The sequence below is a fragment of the Rhinoderma darwinii genome, chromosome 8 (genome assembly GCF_050947455.1).
Source record: "Rhinoderma darwinii isolate aRhiDar2 chromosome 8, aRhiDar2.hap1, whole genome shotgun sequence".
NCBI classification, from domain to species: domain Eukaryota; kingdom Metazoa; phylum Chordata; class Amphibia; order Anura; family Rhinodermatidae; genus Rhinoderma; species Rhinoderma darwinii.
Genome location: NC_134694.1, coordinates 9093672 through 9110523, shown reverse-complemented (window position 1 = coordinate 9110523; position 16852 = coordinate 9093672). Strand labels below are relative to the sequence as shown.

Below are 16852 nucleotides of genomic sequence, written 5' to 3'. Positions count from 1 at the left end.
GTATTTTTATCCACTGACGCCATCAGAATGTTCGCAGTGATCCATGGTGCTCTGCTCTGGCAGAATGGCTGCCTACTGTGCACTTCCAACAGATGGTGGAAAAACAATTGAAATAGCAGGAACTTTGTTTTAAATCTAATTTCTTCTGCCCGCAGGACACGTCTAAATATAGCGCTATGTACTGCGCCCGCTGGGAGCTGACCGGAACAATCTCTGCTCTTATCTACAGGGCACAGATCTCGTCAGGAGCAAATGAACATATCAAATAGTAAATGATATCCGGCCCCTTAAATCCCAGGGCGCACACAGCAGAACGATACCAACATGTGACTATAAACGCGTGCTGGTGCGGAGTACAGGCCGGCTAATACCGAGAGGCGCTGGATGGCAGAAACACATTTTTGCAATATATATATTTATTGACACCCCCCCCAATCCAAAAAAACAAACAAACACTTGTTACTGTAAGTCTTCCTCTGTTATGTTTTATCTGACAAACAATATGCAGATTAAATGTTTTTTTAAATTTAGGTTGACAACCCATGTCCATATGCCTGTTCCCACTCGGGACCCTCTATGTGCCAGAACCAAACGATGAGGGTTGTCCTCCCCCCAGGGGGCTAAGGCCTCATGCACACGACCATAAAGGTTTTTACTGTCCACAAATACAGGTCTGACGGCTACGGACACACATCCGGGCAGGTCCATGCCACAATTGCGAACAAGAATAGGACAAGTTCTATTTTTTGCGGATCATTTCTTTGACACAGACACACATCCGTAAATATACTGAAAGATAGAATAGGCCAATAGAAATAAGTCTGCAATTCATCCGTAATTAAAGATGAAAACTACGGTCGTGTCTTAGGGTTAGTCTACAATTGTTGAGACCTCAGACTGATTCAGCTGCACTGATACATCGTAACAAACTATCAGGGCAGGTGATATATTGGTGCTGCTGACTTTATTTCGTTTGTCTAGACTGAATACAATTGTAACAAACCCTCAGCTAAGAGAAGTATTAGGTCAGTACAGATTTTCAACTTCTGCATGCAAACAAGAAAGTTTCCATCCACTGACATCAAGCAGAGATTGCAGTACCAGTATTAGTTTTAATGGCATTCGATCAAAACGCAAAGCTAGCAAACAGTGACACTGGCGTTGTGGTAACGACACAACAAGGATTGATGGTGCGTCTGCCCACCTCTGATTTCCTGACACGAATTATATCACCTTTTGGCTGCCATAAAATCCTTGACCTGTGAGAAATGGACATCGGACTTTCTGTATCACTGTCATCTCTTCACACTTCATGTTAGAAGTCGTGTGTAATCTTACCAGTCAATTTCATATGTGATGGGTCTGATGTCTCATTAGCACTTCCTGTGGCTGCCAGACTGTCCACGGAGAAGTAAACAGACTTGCTGCCAAACACGACCAGAGCAGCGAAGACATCACGGATCTTGGCACGTGTATGACAAGTTTGATTTCTTGCCATGAGACAATGACGAAATCGCTTGATCAATTCAGAATTCGTGGAGATCACATGTCCCAATCGCAAACCAATCAGATTTTAGCTATCACTTTTCTAGAGTAGATAAAAGAATAAAAGCTCGAAGCTGATTGGTTGCCCTGGGCGATGCCTTTATTTAGATTTTTCCTTGTTTTTCATAAATACATTAGGAAGAACATAATAGGTCTTATTTGTGTTTCCATTTCTTTCTAGCCATTCTGCATGGAAGCAGGTGACCTGTCCTTCAGGTGTCACTCAGGCCATGGAAACATTTCAAGGAACAGTTCATAAAGTAAATAACAAGAAGTCAATAGATTAAAGCAGCGTAAATACACATAAAAGCGTTAGAAGCTAAATCAAGAGCTTGAAATTACAGGGCCGGAGCGCTCTGAAGGTCACAAGGCGTCTGTCTCGGGTTCAGCTGTCTACTTTTATAGACAAGGCTCCTGCAGATTTCCACAGCTTGGCAGGCAAGGAGCGCGGACGTGTCTCAGGAAAGCATTTTAATCCCCCCTATTCTTAATGCCGCTGCTGCTGGTGAAGAATAGACTTCACATACCAAGAGTGGACTCATCCCTGGGAAGAGGTTCTAAAATTAGGGTAGTTGGGTCCCAGGTCTCCACTGATGCTTGTGTGGAATGACAGGAATGGAAATGTTAGACGTCTGCCAGAAGTAGAGTTCAGGAGAGAATAATGGGGTTCAGTACGATGATAATAAAAATGTAGTCTTATCACCAGAAATCAGGACGGGTGCAACTTTCTAATTTACACCCTGTAACAATTATAGAGGGGGGGGGGGGCGGTCACACAGATGAAGGAGAGAACTTCCTAAACTCGACATGGACACCGCTGCCATCTGACGTGCTCCGTAATCGCTGCAGGGATGCAGAAACAGGACAGAGTGTATATTTAATGGCTTTTCCCCACTTTAGAGATAAATGTCTTCAGCCCTGTTCACACAGACATGTTTCAGGAATTTTGAGGCAGATTTTGAACTGCCTGCAAGTATTTTTCCACGTTTTTTGGCCGCAGTAATTGAAGCTAATGCAAGGACCGCGGGCAAAAAAAACACTCAGAAACGAGTGCCGCAGGATTTTCTGCCTCTCGCTGATTTTAAATGGGAGTTCAGAGGCGGAGACCGCAGCCAGAAGCCGCCTGGTAAAAAACAGTCTCTGCCTCCCATTGAAATTAATGAGGGGCAATTTCGGCTTTTTTTTGCCACTGATTCCCATGAAGTTTTCGCATCAAAATCAGCGCCAAAAAAACTCAGCGTGAACGGACCCTTATAGGTGAAGGTCTCACCTCTGGTGCCCCCACCCATAAAGCAGCAGGAGCATACAGAAGGAGATTGAATGGAGAGGTGGGCGCACATGTTTATATCTCTCTCCATTAAAGTCTATGGTAGGTACTGAAATAGCTGAGCAAGAAACATTGACGTGAACGGTACTATCCTCTTTCCTTAAGATTTAGCTTCTGATCATAATAATAATAATAATAATACCAACAATAACACAACGAAGAAGCAGCAAGTACAACGACATGTACAAGGGGGCATCCAGTCAATATTAAACTTTGTGTAGTGTACCTCTAGACTAGGGAACTCCGTCACCATGTACTAATAATTTACTAAGTCATAAATGAAAAATAAAAAATAGTTAAAAACATTTATATTCTGAATGTCTTTTCTATCATGTACGAGATATAGAACCAATTTTCAAAACCCGGTAGAAACATTCTTCAGTGCTCAGTGTTTCCCTCTGATGAGTAATGTGTTTTGTATGAGCTGAGCAAAGAGGTAGGGAAGTGACAACTACTCTTAGCATGAACAAAGTAACTACTATAATACTGCCCCCTACATACAAGAATGTAACTACTATAATACTGCCCCCTACATACAAGAATATAACTACTATAATACTGCCCCCTATATACAAGAATATAACTACTATAATACTGCCCCTATATACAAGAATATAACTACTATAATACTGCCCCTATATACAAGAATATAACTACTATAATACTGCCCCCTATATACAAGAATATAACTACTATAATACTGCCCCCTACATACAAGAATATAACTACTATAATACTGCCCCCTATATACAAGAATATAACTACTATAATACTGCTCCTATATACAAGAATATAACTACTATAATACTGCTCTCTATATACAAGAATATAACTACTATAATACTGCCCCTATATACAAGAATATAACTACTATAATACTGCCCCCTATATACAAGAATATAACTACTATAATACTGCCCCTATATACAAGAATAACTACTATAATACTGCCCCATATATACAAGAATATAACTACTATAATACTGCTCCTATATACAAGAATATAACTACTATAATACTACCCCTATATACAATAATGTAACTACTATACTACTGCCCCCTATATACAAGAATATAACTACTATAATATTGCACCCTATATACAAGAATATAACTACTATAATACTTCCCCCTATATACAAGAATATAACTACTATACTACTCCCCCCCTATATACAAGAATATAACTACTATAATATTGCACCCTATATACAAGAATATAACTACTATAATACTTCCCCCTATATACAAGAATATAACTACTATAATACTGCCCCTATATACAAGAATATAACTACTATAATATTGCACCCTATATACAAGAATATAACTACTATAATATTGCACCCTATATACAAGAATATAACTAGTATAATACTGCTCATAATACTGCTCCTATATACAAGAATATAACTACTATAATATTGCACCCTATATACAAGAATATAACTACTATAATACTGCCCCCTATATACAAGAATATAACTACTATAATACTGCCCCTATATACAAGAATATAAATACTATAATATTGCACCCTATATACAAGAATATAACTAGTATAATACTGCTCATAATACTGCTCCTATATACAAGAATATAACTACTATAATACTGCTCCTATATACAAGAATATAACTACTATAATACTGCTCTCTATATACAAGAATATAACTACTATAATACTGCCCCTATATAAAAGAATATAACTACTATAATACTGCCCCCTATATACAAGACTAAAACTACTATAATACTGCTCCTATATACAAGAATATAACTACTATAATACTGCTCCTATATACAAGAATATAACTACTATAATACTGCCCCTATATACAAGAATATAACTACTATAATACTGTCCCCTATATACAAGAATATAACTACTATAATACTGCCCCTATATACAAGAATATAACTACTATAATACTGCCTCCTATACACAAGAATATAACTGCTATAATACTCCCCCCTATATACAAGAATATAACTACTATAATACTGCCCCTATATACAAGAATATAACTACTATAATACTGCCTCCTATACACAAGAATATAACTGCTATAATACTGCCCCTATATACAAGAATAACTACTATAATACTGCCCCATATATACAAGAATATAACTACTAATACTGCTCCTATATACAAGAATATAACTACTATAATACTGCCCCCTACATACAAGAATATAACTACTATAATACTGCCCCCTATATACAAGAATATAACTACTATAATACTGCTCCTATATACAAGAATATAACTACTATAATACTGCTCTCTATATACAAGAATATAACTACTATAATACTGCCCCTATATACAAGAATATAACTACTATAATACTGCCCCCTATATACAAGAATATAACTACTATAATACTGCCCCTATATACAAGAATAACTACTATAATACTGCCCCATATATACAAGAATATAACTACTAATACTGCTCCTATATACAAGAATATAACTACTATAATACTGCCCCCTATATACAAGAATATAACTACTATAATACTGCTCCTATATACAAGAATATAACTACTATAATACTACCCCTATATACAATAATGTAACTACTATACTACTGCCCCCTATATACAAGAATATAACTACTATAATATTGCACCCTATATACAAGAATATAACTACTATAATACTTCCCCCTATATACAAGAATATAACTACTATACTACTCCCCCCCTATATACAAGAATATAACTACTATAATACTGCCCCTATATACAATAATATAACTACTATACTACTGCCCCCTATATACAAGAATATAACTACTATAATATTGCACCCTATATACAAGAATATAACTACTATAATATTGCACCCTATATACAAGAATATAACTAGTATAATACTGCTCATAATACTGCTCCTATATACAAGAATATAACTACTATAATATTGCACCCTATATACAAGAATATAACTACTATAATACTGCCCCCTATATACAAGAATATAACTACTATAATACTGCCCCTATATACAAGAATATAAATACTATAATATTGCACCCTATATACAAGAATATAACTAGTATAATACTGCTCATAATACTGCTCCTATATACAAGAATATAACTACTATAATACTGCTCCTATATACAAGAATATAACTACTATAATACTGCTCTCTATATACAAGAATATAACTACTATAATACTGCCCCTATATAAAAGAATATAACTACTATAATACTGCCCCCTATATACAAGACTAAAACTACTATAATACTGCTCCTATATACAAGAATATAACTACTATAATACTGCCCCTATATACAAGAATATAACTGCTATAATACTCCCCCCTATATACAAGAATATAACTACTATAATACTGCCCCTATATACAAGAATATAACTACTATAATACTGCCTCCTATACACAAGAATATAACTGCTATAATACTGCCCCTATATACAAGAATAACTACTATAATACTGCCCCATATATACAAGAATATAACTACTAATACTGCTCCTATATACAAGAATATAACTACTATAATACTGCCCCCTACATACAAGAATATAACTACTATAATACTGCCCCCTATATACAAGAATATAACTACTATAATACTGCTCCTATATACAAGAATATAACTACTATAATACTGCTCTCTATATACAAGAATATAACTACTATAATACTGCCCCTATATACAAGAATATAACTACTATAATACTGCCCCCTATATACAAGAATATAACTACTATAATACTGCCCCTATATACAAGAATAACTACTATAATACTGCCCCATATATACAAGAATATAACTACTAATACTGCTCCTATATACAAGAATATAACTACTATAATACTGCCCCCTATATACAAGAATATAACTACTATAATACTGCTCCTATATACAAGAATATAACTACTATAATACTACCCCTATATACAATAATGTAACTACTATACTACTGCCCCCTATATACAAGAATATAACTACTATAATATTGCACCCTATATACAAGAATATAACTACTATAATACTTCCCCCTATATACAAGAATATAACTACTATACTACTCCCCCCCTATATACAAGAATATAACTACTATAATACTGCCCCTATATACAATAATATAACTACTATACTACTGCCCCCTATATACAAGAATATAACTACTATAATATTGCACCCTATATACAAGAATATAACTACTATAATATTGCACCCTATATACAAGAATATAACTAGTATAATACTGCTCATAATACTGCTCCTATATACAAGAATATAACTACTATAATATTGCACCCTATATACAAGAATATAACTACTATAATACTGCCCCCTATATACAAGAATATAACTACTATAATACTGCCCCTATATACAAGAATATAAATACTATAATATTGCACCCTATATACAAGAATATAACTAGTATAATACTGCTCATAATACTGCTCCTATATACAAGAATATAACTACTATAATACTGCTCCTATATACAAGAATATAACTACTATAATACTGCTCTCTATATACAAGAATATAACTACTATAATACTGCCCCTATATACAAGAATATAACTACTATAATACTGCCCCCTATATACAAGACTAAAACTACTATAATACTGCTCCTATATACAAGAATATAACTACTATAATACTGCTCTCTATATACAAGAATATAACTACTATAATACTGCCCCTATATACAAGAATATAACTACTATAATACTGCCCCCTATATACAAGACTAAAACTACTATAATACTGCTCCTATATACAAGAATATAACTACTATAATACTGCTCCTATATACAAGAATATAACTACTATAATACTGCCCCTATATACAAGAATATAACTACTATAATACTGTCCCCTATATACAAGAATATAACTACTATAATACTGCCCCTATATACAAGAATATAACTACTATAATACTGCCTCCTATACACAAGAATATAACTGCTATAATACTCCCCCCTATATACAAGAATATAACTACTATAATACTGCCCCTATATACAAGAATATAACTACTATAATACTGCCTCCTATACACAAGAATATAACTACTATAATACTGCCCCTATATACAAGAATAACTACTATAATACTGCCCCATATATACAAGAATATAACTACTAATACTGCTCCTATATACAAGAATATAACTACTATAATACTGCCACCTATATACAAGAATATAACTACTATAATACTGCTCCTATATACAATAATATAACTACTATACTACTGCCCCCTATATACAAGAATATAACTACTATAATATTGCACCCTATATACAAGAATATAACTACTATAATACTTCCCCCTATATACAAGAATATAACTACTATACTACTCCCCCCCTATATACAAGAATATAACTACTATAATACTGCCCCTATATACAATAATATAACTACTATACTACTGCCCCCTATATACAAGAATATAACTACTATAATATTGCACCCTATATACAAGAATATAACTACTATAATATTGCACCCTATATACAAGAATATAACTAGTATAATACTGCTCATAATACTGCTCCTATATACAAGAATATAACTACTATAATATTGCACCCTATATACAAGAATATAACTACTATAATACTGCCCTCTATATACAAGAATATAACTACTATAATACTGCCCCCTATATACAAGAATATAACTACTATAATACTGCCCCTATATACAAGAATATAAATACTATAATATTGCACCCTATATACAAGAATATAACTAGTATAATACTGCTCATAATACTGCTCCTATATACAAGAATATAACTACTATAATACTGCCCCTGTATAGAAGAATATAACGACTATAATACTACTCCCTATATACAAGAATATAACTACCATAATACTGCCACTATATACAAGAATAGAACGACTATATTACTGCCCCTATATACAAGAATATAACTACTATAATACTGCCCCCTATGTACAGGGATATAATTACTATAATACTGCTCCCTATATACAAGAATATAACTACTATAATACTGCCACTATATACAAGAATAGAACGACTATATTACTGCCCCTATATACAAGAATATAACTGCTATAATACTGCCTCCTATACACAAGAATATAACTACTATAATACTGCCTCCTATACACAAGAATATAACTACTATAATACTACTCCCTATATACAAGAATATAACTACCATAATACTGCCCCTATATACAAGAATATAACTACTATAATACTGCCCCCTATATACAAGAATATAACTACTATAATACTACTCCCTATATACAAGAATATAACTACCATAATACTGTCACTATATACAAGAATAGAACGACTATATTACTGCCCCTATATACAAGAATATAACTACTATAATACTGCTCCTATATACAAGAATATAACTACTATAATACTGCCCCTATATACAAGAATATAACTACTATAATACTGCCTCCTATACACAAGAATATAACTACTATAATACTGCCCCTATATACAAGAATATAACTAGTATAATACTGCCTCCTATACACAAGAATATAACTACTATAATACTGCCCCTATATACAAGAATAACTACTATAATACTGCCCCCTATATACAAGAATATAACTACTATAATACTGCCCCCTATATACAAGAATATAACTACTATAATACTGCCCCCTATATACAAGAATAACTACTATAATACTGCCCCTATATACAAGAATATAACTACTATAATACTACCCCTATATACAAGAATATAACTACTATAATACTACCCCTATATACAAGAATATAACTACTATAATACTGCCCCTATATACAATAATATAACTACTATACTACTACCCCTATATACAAGAATATAACTACCATAATACTGTCACTATATACAAGAATAGAACGACTATATTACTGCCCCTATATACAAGAATATAACTACTATAATACTGCTCCTATATACAAGAATATAACTACTATAATACTGCCCCTATATACAAGAATATAACTACTATAATACTGCCTCCTATACACAAGAATATAACTACTATAATACTGCCCCTATATACAAGAATATAACTAGTATAATACTGCCTCCTATACACAAGAATATAACTACTATAATACTGCCCCTATATACAAGAATAACTACTATAATACTGCCCCCTATATACAAGAATATAACTACTATAATACTGCCCCCTATATACAAGAATATAACTACTATAATACTGCCCCCTATATACAAGAATAACTACTATAATACTGCCCCTATATACAAGAATATAACTACTATAATACTACCCCTATATACAAGAATATAACTACTATAATACTACCCCTATATACAAGAATATAACTACTATAATACTGCCCCTATATACAATAATATAACTACTATACTACTGCCCCCTATATACAAGAATATAACTACTATAATACTTCCCCCTATATACAAGAATATAACTACTATAATACTACCCCCTATATACAAGAACATAACTACTATACTTCCCCCCCTATATACAAGAATATAACTACTATAATACTGCTCCTATATACAAGAATATAACTACTATAATACTGCCCTCTATATACAAATATATAACTACTATAATACTGCCCCTGTATACAATAATATAACTACTATAATACTGCCCCCTATATATAAGAATATAACTACTATAATATTGCACCCTATATACAAGAATATAACTACTATAATATTGCACCCTATATACAAGAATATAACTACTATAATACTGCTCCTATATACAAGAATATAACTACTATAATATTGCACCCTATATACAAGTATATAACTAGTATAATACTGCTCATAATACTGCTCCTATATACAAGAATATAACTACTATAATATTGCACCCTATATACAAGAATATAACTACTATAATACTGCCCCTGTATACAAGAATATAACTACTATAATACTGCCCCTATATACAAGAATATAACTACTATAATATTGCACCCTATATACAAGAATATAACTAGTATAATACTGCTCATAATACTGCTCCTATATACAAGAATATAACTACTATAATACTGCCCCTGTATATAAGAATATAACTACTATAATATTGCACCCTATATACAAGAATATAACTACTATAATACTGCTCCTATATACAAGAATATAACTACTATAATATTGCACCCTATATACAAGAATATAACTACTATAATACTGCTCCTATATACAAGAATATAACTACTATAATATTGCACCCTATACACAATAATAGAACTACTATAATACTGCTCCTATATACAAGAATATAACTACTATAATACTGCCCCTATATACAAGAATATAACTACTATAATACTGCCCCCTATGTACAGGGATATAATTACTATAATACTGCTCCCTATATACAAGAATATAACTACTATAATACTGCCCCCTATATACAAGAATATAACTACTATAATACTGCCCCTATATACAAGAATATAACTACTATAATACTGCCCCCTATAAACAAGAATATAACTACTATAATACTGCTCTTATATACAAGAATATAACTACTATAATACTGCCCCTATATACAGGAATATAACTACTATAATACTGCCTCCTATATACAAGAGTATAACTACTATATTACTGCCCCCTATATACAAGAATATAACTACTATAATACTGCTCCTATATACAAGAATATAACGACTATAATACTGCCCCTATATACAAGAACATAACTACTATAATATTGCCCCCTATATACAAGAATATAACTACTATAATACTGCCCCCTATGTACAGGGATATAATTACTATAATACTGCTCCCTATATACAAGAATATAACTACTATAATATTGCCCCCGATATACAAGAATATAACTACTATAATACTGCCCGCTATATACAGGAATATAACTACTTTAATACTGCTCCTATATACAAGAATACAACTACTATAATACTGCTCCTATATACAAGAATATAACTACTATAATACTGCCCCTATATACAAGAATATAACTACTATAATACTGCCCCCTATATACAAGAATATAACTACTATAATACTGCCCCCTATATACAAGAATATAACTACTATAATACTGCCCCTATATAAAGGAATATATCTACTATAATACTGCCCCTATATACAAGAATATAACTACTATAATACTGCTCCTATATACAAGAATATAACTACTATAATACTGCTCCTATATACAAGAATATAACTACTATAATACTGCCCCTATATACAAGAATATAACTACTATAATACTGCCCCCTATATACAAGAATATAACTACTATAATACTGCTCCTATATACAAGAATATAACTACTATAATACTGCCCCTATATAAAGGAATATATCTACTATAATACTGCCCCTATATACAAGAATATAACTACTATAATACTGCCCCCTATATACAAGAATATAACTACTATAATACTGCTCCTATATACAAGAATATAACTACTATAATACTGCCCCTATATAAAGGAATATATCTACTATAATACTGCCCCTATATACAAGAATATAACTACTATAATACTGCTCCTATATACAAGAATATAACTACTATAATACTGCTCCTATATACAAGAATATAACTACTATAATACTGCCCCCTATGTACAAGAATATAACTACTATAATACTGACCCCTATATACAAGAATATAACTACTATAATACTGCCCCCTATATACAAGAATATAACTACTATAATACTGCCCCTATATACAAGAATATAACTACTATAATACTGCCCCCTATATACAAGAATATAACTACTATAATACTACCCCATATATACAAGAATATAACTACTATAATACTGCCCCTATATACAAGAATATAACTACTATAATATTGCCCCCTATATACAAGAATATAACTACTATAATACTGCCCCCTATATACAAGAATATAACTACTATAATACTGCCCCTATATACAAGAATATAACTACTATAATACTGCCCCCTATGAACAAGAATATAACTACTATAATACTGCTCTTATATACAAGAATATAACTACTATAATACTGCCCCTATATACAGGAATATAACTACTATAATACTGCCTCCTATATACAAGAGTATAACTACTATATTACTGCCCCCTATATACAAGAATATAACTACTATAATACTGCTCCTATATACAAGAATATAACTACTATAATACTGCCCCTATATACAAGAACATAACTACTATAATATTGCCCCCTATATACAAGAATATAACTACTATAATACTGCCCGCTATATACAGGAATATAACTACTATAATACTGCCCCCTATATACAAGAATATAACTACTATAATACTGCTCTCTATATACAAGAATATAACTACTATAATATTGCCCCCTATATACAAGAATATAACTACTATAATACTGCCCGCTATATACAGGAATATAACTACTATAATACTGCTCCTATATACAAGAATACAACTACTATAATACTGCTCCTATATACAAGAATATAACTACTATAATACTGCCCCTATATACAAGAATATAACTACTATAATACTGACCCCTATATACAAGAATATAACTACTATAATACTGCCCCCTATATACAAGAATATAACTACTATAATACTGCCCCTATATACAAGAATATAACTACTATAATACTGCCCCCTATATACAAGAATATAACTACTATAATACTACCCCATATATACAAGAATATAACTACTATAATACTGCCCCTATATACAAGAATATAACTACTATAATACTGCTCCTATATACAAGAATATAACTACTATAATACTGCCCCCTATGTACAGGGATATAATTACTAGATTACTGGCCCCTATATACAAGAATATAACTACTATAATACTGCCCCTATATACAAGAATATAACTACTATAATACTGCTCCTATATACAAGAATATAACTACTATAATACTGCCCCCTATGTACAGGGATATAATTACTATAATGCTGGCCCCTATGTGTGCACAGTCAGGTTACTTTCGGTTTAGATTGAATAGTTGTTTGCAAGGCCACCCTGCCGTAGGAATGTCAGCAGAGCCAGGACCAGGCAAAGTTTGAGACTGGAGCCAGCAGGAGATTGTAGCGGGAAAGGCAGCAGAAAGTTAGAGATACCCACATTCAGCAGTCGGCCTGTGCAGACAAGTGGGTCAATAGAAGAGGAGGAGTAGGAGGGTGTTGTACTGACTAAGTTAAGGCTTTTTTACACCGGCCGATAAGCGGCCGGTACAGCGAGGGCCGATCAACAAGACATCGTTGATCAGCGATCAGGTCACACTATGGATCCCCTATGGATGGGGACGAGCGGTCGTTACTCCGATCGCTCGTCCCCATACATTATCATGTCAGTAGCGCGTCTCGATGTTTACACAGGGAGACGCGCTGCCAACAATGATAATATTTCACTTTTTTAAAACGATACGACCAGCAGATGATTCAGCGTCAGCGTTTGCGTCAACGTGCGTTCTATGAACTATTGTCTGCTCGATAATCGTCCTGTGTAAAACGCCCTTTACAGTCATTGCCTATCTAAAGCTCCCAGACCTAAGCGGCAAATCACTCAGTGTGAATTAACTCCCCCAAAACCACACCAACTTTTTACCCATGTTTAAATACACCCTGAACCTGGCTGGTATTATTGGGTGGGAAAATGGAAACCCTATGGATGTTCATGAAGGGATTATATATTTATCCGTTATTTGCATGTAGGACGACGTGATAAATAATTTCTATCCCGTTTTAGGATTTTTATTCTCGGTGTATCGATGATTTGTGGTATGTGTGTTGTAGGTTTCTCTCTGCGGTGAGTAATCCGATTCCCCAGTAGGGACTTAACACAAACCTCACCTTCACACCGTTTTATTTAGGTTGCGGCACCAAACACCCACTCCCTGGTTAATTAAGAATCAGCGCCTGACATCACACCCACAAACAGGATGTGCCAAACCAGGCATCACCTTCTGGCGGCAAGTCCTGGGAATGACTGTACAGCACAATAGTCTTAATATCTCAGATCTCATTAGGATGTCCACCATTTGTCCTATAAGGGGTTATCAGCTAAACATAAACGTGCTAAGCGGAGGACTCCCCATATTATCCAGAGTGAACAGATGTGTAACTCCATAGAAATCAAAAATCCACTAATTCAAATGGGGGGGGGGGGGGTCTAGCCATCGGTGGAGGTCTTATTACATAGGCAGTATCCACGGACATGACTGGGTCAATGTACACGATGCGTATAACGTGCGGTTTTGCGTGCTGCAAATCCGCAGCGTAATACAGTACCAGCATAGTCAATAAGATTCCAAAAAATCTCATGTACACGCTGCGGTATTTTTCGGACTGAAATTTACCTGTGGTGCGTTTTTTAGAATCCGCAGCATGTCAATTTATCTTGCGTTTCCGCTTGCAAATTCTATCTGCCTAGTGCAGATAAAAACCGCAGCATGAAAACGTGGCGACCACGACCAAAATGGAAAAACACACCTTTTTGCGGTTTCCTGCGTTTTTTCCGCAAGCAAAATACGCAATGTGGGCATGTAGCCTAAAATGTCATACAACCACATTAGAACTAAAATAAAGCTGTATTTGAATGGTTGCATTTGGGATTTTTTTCCACTAGATGGCGCCAGAGCACTACATGACTGCCAGATCATAGAGCAGGTTTCCCATAGTATTACTGACCTGGTTTACAATGAGTCACTCCATCATCCCACAGTGAAGAACTTCGCACCTCTCTTTGTAGAGCACACCAATGAAGGAGGAATAATGCAGTAATTCTTCCACCAACAGGAACAAATCTTAAAAAAAATAAAAATAATAGTTCATTTAATAAAAAAAAATAATTATAAAATGTATACCCAATTCTGATTGGAGAGAATCCCTTTTCCTTCACTATTGCTTACAGCAGCGCCTGAATACTTTGTGCAAAAAGCTGAACAGAATATTAAATGTTTTCACACAACTGAGAAGGACTCCCCCTTCAGTTAATTTTTACTTATAGAACGAGATCTGTTGCAACATGGAAACCATCAACAAGCAGGGTAACTTTTACTAATAAATCGTATGGCTGGAATGAATCCCCAGGACAGCTAGTGATTAACATAAAACTCATTTCCACGTATTCCGATTAACATATCTACTACCTGCACTGGGTCTTCACATGTTTATGATCTGGACTGCAGGGGGTATAAAAGCTGCTAATGAGTCAATCAGACCCATGACCCGTTCCCAAAAGTACCAAATACCCTTATGTGGACAGATACAACAATACGATTTGTAATCATAACAGATCTGTCAGCAGCAGCAGCTTGTTGATGGCTTCCAGGTAGAAACAGGAGATTCCTATTTACACTGCACAGAGGGGGGAAAGAATGTTAAAAAGCGAATGAATACATATTAGAAAGATTTTACATTTGCTGACTATAATTAATGTGAATAGTTTTTGAAGGCTCTACTGTAAACACAGAAACCGATGTGATTGCAATCTCTGTACTGCGCTTTGGAGAGTTGAATCAATATATTAGGGATAAAAAAAAACATAACATATGGATCTCACTATCAGTACTGCATCTCCCCCTCACAAAAAGTGGTGTGTGCCTCGAGAAAAAACGTTGTCATTATTATTAAATCAACCACTAGATGGCAGCACATTACCAGTCCATAGAGGACCATAGCCTCCAAATGTAAAGCTGCTATAAAGGGGTTGTGTTGTATTGTATGGCTACACCTGTCCTATAGAAGGAAACATTTTACTATAGGAACATTTACATAAAGGAAAACTGCATGAAAGGCAACTCCCTAAAATCTTCCCATTCACTGCAGCACATCAGCAAACACAGGGTGTTGGTGGTGTGAACCCTCTAGTATTGGGGAGAGTAGAGGTAGGACAACGTATTAAATCAGAGAGGGGTGGGGAGTCATTTCTGGGTTCAATTGCAA

The 16852-nt window shown here is 33.9% G+C and overlaps 1 protein-coding gene across 1 annotated transcript in view; it reads right to left on the bottom strand.

Moving 5' to 3' along the window:
* Positions 1-16852, bottom strand: part of LOC142658961 (uncharacterized) — a 94111-nt gene that overhangs the window by 13672 nt on the left and 63587 nt on the right. Inside the window, exon 4 of the mRNA XM_075834566.1 lies at positions 15596-15711. The gene's annotated coding sequence lies outside the window, so the exon portion shown is untranslated. The remainder of the gene's footprint in view (positions 1-15595; positions 15712-16852) is intronic.